The sequence below is a fragment of the Leuciscus leuciscus genome, assembly GCF_965113295.1.
Source record: "Leuciscus leuciscus genome assembly, chromosome: 16".
NCBI classification, from domain to species: domain Eukaryota; kingdom Metazoa; phylum Chordata; class Actinopteri; order Cypriniformes; family Leuciscidae; genus Leuciscus; species Leuciscus leuciscus.
In genome coordinates this window covers 3,440,403-3,449,129 of record NC_138740.1, presented here as the reverse complement: position 1 = coordinate 3,449,129, position 8,727 = coordinate 3,440,403, and the positions used below count along the sequence as shown (strand labels likewise).

General features: G+C 39.1%; 1 long non-coding RNA gene across 1 annotated transcript; it reads right to left on the bottom strand.

Moving 5' to 3' along the window:
* Positions 1 to 5,848: 5,848 nt before the first annotated feature.
* On the bottom strand, positions 5,849 to 6,897 carry LOC309478383. The gene is made up of 3 exons (XR_014198959.1): positions 6,715 to 6,897; positions 6,065 to 6,332; positions 5,849 to 5,991 (listed from the first exon to the last, which is right to left on the bottom strand). It is a non-coding gene; the product is annotated as an uncharacterized lncRNA (long non-coding RNA).
* Positions 6,898 to 8,727: the final 1,830 nt, after the last annotated feature.

Sequence of the window (8,727 nt, the reverse complement as noted above, 5' to 3'; positions counted from 1 at the left end):
AATGCATTAGGCTTGTTTGAGATGAGCAAAATCTGCGCAGAATCGATCACCGGTGATCAGCGCGAGATGCATGCCGGTTAGAAATGTGTCCTAGACGAGCGGTCCGCCTTGCTCTGATGTCATGCTGACGTATGTCAAAAAACTCTCGCGACCGCAAGGCGCACGTGTCGGATTCTGCAGTCGAGCGCAGTTGCTCTCCACCGACTGCGCTGATCAAAAGCATGATGGGAAAGGACTGGCTGACGACACAGCTTAATGCTCATTGGTTTAAACAACCGTGATGTAGCCTATTGTTCTCTTTTAAAATGTTTGATTTTAAAACTCTGATATCATGTTTTATGTGTATATGTTATGTGTGAATATTCCCAAACTATCTAACAGTACGATCTCTATGGGTTATGCAATGTAATTTTTATTAAAAAAACACACAAAAAAAAACCCACGTCTGTATTAAAGAAAAAAAGATTGATAAACATGTATTTTAGGCCACTGTCGGTAGCCTAAAAGAGGCCTAGAAATAGGGTTTCGTTCCGACAAACGGGGCACTAATTTTTCTTTTGCTCAATATGTTCAACGTTAATAAAAGGTATCCAAGCAAAAAGTTCTCCACGCATTATCCTGCAGTTAATGAGAAATTGTAATTTATTGGCGCACTATATTGACTGCGTATTGAGACGTCTAAAACTGTTGAGCTAGATTTTCAACCAATCAGCATCGAAAATGTAAGTAGGTCACAGCCGAAATCAAGCCAATATCACTACGCACATGTAAACATGGAGGAGGACGTAAGCAGCGCATCTTCATCTGATAGCGGCGATCAATCTCGATTAACACCCGTAAAGTGTATTCTTCATGTCGGAAAAGATGGTGGGAAAGGTCCGCAGCTGAAGTCCGATGGGAAAAAAATCAAGCATAGGAATGGCTCAAAACGTCGGACACTACGGAGCTAACGTTAGCTATTGCTAATAAACATGTTGCCCTCCTGGACAAACCGGTCTCTGATGTCCCAACAACTACGGGTTTCACCCGGCCTGCTATCCGAAAATAGGCGCTATCTGTATAAACAAACCACATATTTGAGCTTTAAACAACTACATTCTCGACTGAAAAACTCTTATAACTACATTTCATGACACAATAACAGTAGTATTTTAGATTTAAAAAAATACTCCTCCATCTTTCTGTCGATGGGGCGAGGGGCTGAGCAGAGAAGGATGATGACGCGCGCTCCAGGCTCCACTCCTATTGGTTGTCGCTCGCGAAAGTCGCTCTTCATTTGCATAAAGTTAAACATTTCTCAACTTTGTCGTGTCGCCAGAAGTCGCCCGCTCCCCATTGAAATGAATCGTGTCGCTTTGTCGCGTGTAGTGTGAACGGGGCTAAAGTTAATTAGGACTAATCCAGTGGGAGCAGCCCAGAGAGTCACCACACGTAGACTGCACAGAAGAGTCTATCAGGTTGCCGGGCCAAATTCCTTATGGCATTTGGATGGTAATCATAAGTTAATCAGGTATATGGTCCTTCTATTATTTTTCTTTCATGTAAAAAAATAGACAGTGGCACACTGCTAAAACAAACAAATAATTTTGTTGTTGTTGTTGTTAATTAGATTTTACTCTTTTACTCTGGGTTCATTGAAATGTAACAGGCACAATATTATTGATGGCACTCAAGATGTTATCTGCCAAATACAAATAAGTCCAGTAGCATTAATTTCCATCACCTTATCCATACTTGGCTTTAGATCTTTAGAGATGACTACCAGAATAAATGCTACGTAATTTGATCAGTTTTCAGTGTACCTTACATACCTTTTTTTTTTTTTGTTAGGTGGAGGATTGTCATACATGGTGGGATTGACGGGTACAGCAGGATTGTTGTATTCTTAAAGGCATCTTCCAACAATCGCAGTGACACAGTTTTCCACAGTTTTGTAGAAGCCATTGGCCAGTATGGTTTACCTTCAAGAGTCCGCTGTGATAATGGAGGGGAGAATAATGCAGTCTGCCTATTTATGAATGTCTTCCGGGGATTCACCAGAGGAAGTGCTTTGAGAGGAAGGAGCACACACAACCAAAGGATCGAGAGATTGTGGCGGGGCATCTCCAATACTTACTATGCCTTATTCATGCTTTTGGAAAGTGAAGGTAAAATTGACAGTACCAATGAAATGCACCTGTGGGCATTACTTACATTATGTGTATATACCTCGAATTAACAGGGATCTCCAACTGTTCATTCATCAATGGAACCACCACAAGCTGAGAACTGAACGGTACATGTCTCCCCATCAGCTCTTCATCCGAGGATGTCTCTCACAGCTAACTCGAAACCAGACAGGGATACGTGGAATCCTTGGAGCAGATGAAGAGCCAGTTGCAGATGTAAACATTCCTCCAGCTTCAGAAGAAGTTTCCCCCCAAGATTTTCAGACAATCTTCAACTGGCCAGAATCTGTTGAGATTCCTGCCAACCACTTCAACGTTCCAGGAGGAGTCATGGAACAACTTGTGCAGCAGGTCAACCCTCTTGGTGGAAGACGTGATGATTTAGGAACTGATCTTTTGGAGCAAGTTATTAACTTCCTTGGAAATATTCCTCAACCCATATAGATCACACATACACTGGAACAAAGGTTTGGATTATTTCAGATTTTTTATGTTTTTCACTATGGTCACTTAAGCTGCATTTATTTGATAAAAAATATATTAAAACAGCAATACTGTGAAATATTATTACAATTTAAAATAACTGTTTTCTATTTAAATATAGTTTAGAATGTAATTTATTTCATTGCCCTTACAAGAAACATTTACTATTATTGACAATGTTGAAAACCGTTTAATATTTTTGTGTACACTACTGGACATTAATATTTAACATTAACAATAATATTTGTATTTAGTTAGAATGCATTAAATTGATCAAAAGTGACAGTAAATAATTGTATAATGTTACAAAATATTTTCTTTTTTTATCTAAATCCTGAAAAGTATCATGGTTTATTTATCACAAACATATGATGAATCACAAAAATATTAAGCAGAACAACAGTTTTCCACATGATAAAAATCATAAATGTTTCTGAGCATCAAATCAGCATATGAGAATGATTTCTGAAGGATCATGTGACAAGACTGGAGTAATGATGCTGAAAATTCAGCTTTGAGTATATTCACTGGGAAAAAAAATACATTTGAGAATATATTTACATAGAAAACAGCTATTTTACATTGTAATATTTCACAATATTACTGTTCTTGCTGATTATTATTAATATGTATTAAATAAATGCAGCCTTTGTGAGCATTAGAGACCTATTTAAAAACATTAAAAATCCTAAACATTTTTAGGATTGGCCACCAACGCAGATCATATCATAAGTTCTTCCTATACCAGTCACTCTTTTTAAGATAGAGCAAGTATTGACCAAGTATTCATTTTGGGTGCTCTACTCATTTAAACCTAGATTTCTGAAGTAAATTGTTTGTATTTACAACATTATATTTAGATCTTTGCATTTCACAATGATTTTGAGAAACAACGCTGTACTCATTTATAAAACATAACTGAACTACAGTCTATATATTTGTCTAGAAATACATGACCAAGGACTGAAAATAACTTTTCTTATTTGGATTCTGCAATAGTGTAATGAAATAAAACAGAAGATGCAATATTTCCTCTTATTTTTGGAATTTGTATTTTCAGAGAAAAAAAACAAACATTTATTGTAGTCTTTTAATTAATTATGCAACGTTGCCAACAACTGTTGAAACTACCAAATCCACTTTTACCATTGGAAATGTTCTATTTTAATTGTGTATTTCTAAACTGTTTTATGCATTTGCATTGTTAACATTCAAGAACATAACAATATTGTTAGAGAAAATAAAGTTTTTGCAAAAAATTCTCACTGAACTTAATGACATAGTTGACCCACAAATGAAGTTTCTGTTATTAATTACTCAACCTCGTTCCAAACCCGTAAGACTTACGTTCATCTTCAGAAAACAAATGAAGATATTTTTGATGAAATCTGAGAGCTTTCTGTCCCTCCATTGACATCTACACAACTACCGCTTTGACGTTCATAAATAGATCGTAAAATTAATCCATATGAATAAAGCGTTTTATTCCAAAATATTCTGAAGAGACACGATCGCTTTATATGATGAACAGATTAAATTTAGGCTTTTATTCACATATGAACATCAACACACATCATTTATGATAAACGGAAGCTCAAGCATGTTTGAGTGAATGAACCTCTCTGGTTCTCGCACGTCAAGTGAACATGCTTGAGCTTCTGTAGACCACAACTGATCATGTGTGAGTTGATGAATGTTTATATGTGAATAAAAGCCTAAATTAAATCTGCTCATCATGTTGAGCGATCGAGTCTCTTCAGAAAATTTAGACTAAAACCCCTCAATTCAAATGGATTAGTTTTACAATCTATTTATGAACTTTTTGACACGCCAAAGTGGTAGTTGCGTAGATGTCAATGAAGGGACAGAAAGCTCTCAGATTTCATTAAAAAGATCTTCATTTGTGTTCTGAAGATGAACAAAAATTGTACAGGTTTGGAACGACATGAGTAATTAATGACAATAAATTTCATTTTAGGGTCAACTATCCCTTTAATTAACATTTGACTAAATTGACTAAATTAGATTTTTCCAAATCCAAGGTACCCTTTAAGTGCTGTGTTAAGCAGGTCAGTCAACACCTCCTCCTCTTGGATGCCTCGAGGCAAAAGAGCACCATGCCACAAGTTGAAGCAAATGGAAGCCGGCGATTTTCTTGCGTGTAAAACTCAATTCTTGGTTCTCCGGGGAAGCCCAATGGGGGAATGCTGTCTGCACCAGTAATAAATACCAGCATCTCCTGAAAGGTGATTGTTTTTCTGTAAAGTTAAGAAAAGAGGGTGTAAAAAAAATATTATATTTTACTGATCTGCTGTATAAAGGCAGTATCACATAACTGTGCTGTTTTTCAGATTATAAAAACAGCTGTGATTGCTTGTTAAAACCATGCAAATACTGTATATTGTCGACTGTGAGAGTGATATTGAAGAAAAGCATAATTATCAAATATGACAATATTATTAAAAAAATGATCCCAGTCTGATTACCCTGAATTGAATTCAGCAGGAGCTCCCAGCAAAAGATGGTGTCTTCCTCCGTTTCTCTGAGGTTGCTTCCCTCCTCACTCCAGCAAATTGTGAACAGGGCTCTAAATTCATCTCTGGTTAATTCTTTCTGCTCATTCGTAAACAAGGGAAGGAAGAACTTCCAGTTTTTTTCAACAATCTGCCACAAGTTGCCACAGGAGTTCATGCCATCCTTAAATTGAGCGATCATGTCTGCTGTTCTAAAATAAATATGTTCCAAGAAATTTCCATACTGTATATTATTTAAAAGTAAAATAAAAACATTCAATTCAGTGTCCTCCGCAAGAATTGTCTCCCTTTGTAAATATGAGCATGTAAAATTGTCTTAGCTGTTTATCCTTTTAGTCTTTCATTCCAAAACTTTTGGAAGGAGTCAAGGAGATGAAGTTACACAAGCGGGGATCTGAAATATCTTGATCCAGAGACTGTTTTACTCAGATTTGCCAAGGGTGCCAATATTAGTGGAGGGCACATAAATAAACATGATTCAAACTGTAGACTGATTAAAATGTAAATTATTTTGAGTTTTATACCTGAAGTTTTTTGTTTTTTGAGCACTACTTGCGTTGTTTTTGCCTCTTCATGATGACTCGCTTAATTTTGTCCTAATCTGTAAGTCGCTTTGGATAAAAGCGTCTGCTAAATGACTAAATGTAAATGTAAATGTGAAGTAAATATAGTGTTTGATCACCTGACCATAGATCCGTCTCATATCCGCTGCACTGTAAATTCCAGGGACACCACAGTCAGCAATCCAGTCTCCTAGGCTTGACACTATTCTATCTATGTCTTCTTGGGTCTGACAAAAAAAATACCTTAAAAGAAAGAAACTCCATTACCCTCACAAATCATAAATGCCTTCTGTTTGAATGGTGTGAAGATACATACCTGTCGCACTTTATCTTGAATTTCACCATCTGGCAGGTTATGCCAGTCAAATTCTTCTGCAGAATCTGGTTGGCCACACATTAGTTTGGATAATGTGTTATCTAGTGCTTTGAAACCTGGTCCACCATGCATGAGAGACCAACCAATTAGCTTTCCCGCTGTGTAATACCGGTTCATTTCCACAGCTACTTGGTCATAGGTGAAAAACACCTGGCCTGTTTTCCCCTCAAAAACTCCTAATGATGACTGCACACCCTGCATCAAAAGCCTAGAGAAATAAAGCCCTAATACAATTAAATAATTGAATTGATATTGAAATGAAAGCCTACAATGTGGAACACTGCCACAATATTACTGTAATATTGATATTTTAGGACTCTGAAGTCATATTTAAAACCATATTCAATTGATAATTGAGACACAGGATGGCACCAGTTTCTATACTATGGTGTGATACAAGATACATAAATGAAGCGCCATTTCAGTTACCCGATGAGTGGTTAGCATTGCCATAAATAACGGTAAATATGATATAATATCTGACTGCAATAATGTAAACAAATTTGTTTTGTATATTTGCTATAATAAAAAAGACATCACATAATATTTGATAAATATATTATTAAATATGATAAATAGTTAAGACCAACCTGAAAAATTCTCTGCTAGGTCCCCCATAATCATCGGCGCTTTCACCCACAAATTCAATTTGTGGGGATTTGTGCCATGCAAAGTAGGTTGATTTCAATGCAGTACATGCACTGTGTAGAATTTATTTGCTTCCTGTGACTGTGTTGGAGAACCCCACATCCTGATCACTGGAATGGATGGGACTCAGGATGCTTCCTGTGACTGTGTTGGAGTACCCCACATCCTGATCACTGGAATGGATGGGACTCGGGATGCTTCCTGTGACTGTGTTGGAGTACCCCACATCCTGATCACTGGAATGGATGGGACTCGGGATGCTTCCTGTGACTGTGTTGGAGTACCCCACATCCTGATCACTGGAATGGATGGGACTCGGGATGCTTCCTGTGACTGTGTTGGAGTACCCCACATCCTGATCACGAGAATGGATGGGACTCGGGATGCTTCCTGTGACTGTGTTGGAGTACCCCACATCCTGATCACTGGAATGGATGGGACTCGGGATGCTTCCTGTGACTGTGTTGGAGTACCCCACATCCTGATCACGGGAATGGATGGGACTCGGGATGCTTCCTGTGACTGTGTTGGAGTACCCCACATCCTGATCACGGGAATGGATGGGACTCGGGATGCTTCCTGTGACTGTGTTGGAGTACCCCACATCCTGATCACGGGAATGGATGGGACTCGGGATGCTTCCTGTGACTGTGTTGGAGTACCCCACATCCTGATCACTGGAATGGATGGGACTCGGGATGCTTCCTGTGACTGTGTTGGAGTACCCCACATCCTGATCACTGGAATGGATGGGACTCGGGATGCTTCCTGTGACTGTGTTGGAGTACCCCACATCCTGATCACGGGAATGGATGGGACTCGGGATGCTTCCTGTGACTGTGTTGGAGTACCCCACATCCTGATCACGGGAATGGATGGGACTCGGGATGCTTCCTGTGACTGTGTTGGAGTACCCCACATCCTGATCACTGGAATGGATGGGACTCGGGATGCTTCCTGTGACTGTGTTGGAGTACCCCACATCCTGATCACTGGAATGGATGGGACTCGGGATGCTTCCTGTGACTGTGTTGGAGTACCCCACATCCTGATCACGGGAATGGATGGGACTCGGGATGCTTCCTGTGACTGTGTTGGAGTACCCCACATCCTGATCACGGGAATGGATGGGACTCGGGATGCTTCCTGTGACTGTGTTGGAGTACCCCACATCCTGATCACGGGAATGGATGGGACTCGGGATGCTTCCTGTGACTGTGTTGGAGTACCCCACATCCTGATCACGAGAATGGATGGGACTCGGGATGCTTCCTGTGACTGTGTTGGAGTACCCCACATCCTGATCACTGGAATGGATGGGAATCGGGATACTTCCTAAGTCCTGAGTAGCAGCCGGTTGGTCAGTTGAAGATTCAACACTGGATGCAATTAGTCCCTAAAATGCATTATAATATCACCATAAGTTTTTGTTTTTTCACTTTTAGAAAAAACTTTGATGTATTAAAGTTGAACTTACCTCTATTTGAACACCTGACATCCAAAGCACATACAAGGTTGAGGACCTACTAATTTCATGATCTGAGAGGCTACCATCAACAGTGCTAAGTATAGTGTTCGGTGACCAGGACAGCTGTACACGGAATACTTCACTGGCCATGTCGTCTGAACCAGCAAAGGCAAACAGATCCTTTACAACACATGAGCAAATATAGAAATGACAAATCAGAACTATATCATGAATATACTGAATGTGCAGAAAGAACTTACAAATGAGCCAACACAAAATACCTGAATTGGTTGAGACTCAACAAATGTCCTAGTTTTCCTGGTGCCATCAGGGTACTGAAACTGTATTGCAATGCCGTGCTCCGGCTCAACAATCTGACATACATGTGCCCTCCTTTCAGCAATTTTCTTTGAAAAGATGTATAAATGTTACACACACACATATACATTATATCATATATAGGAAAACATGATTAAAACTGAAAAAA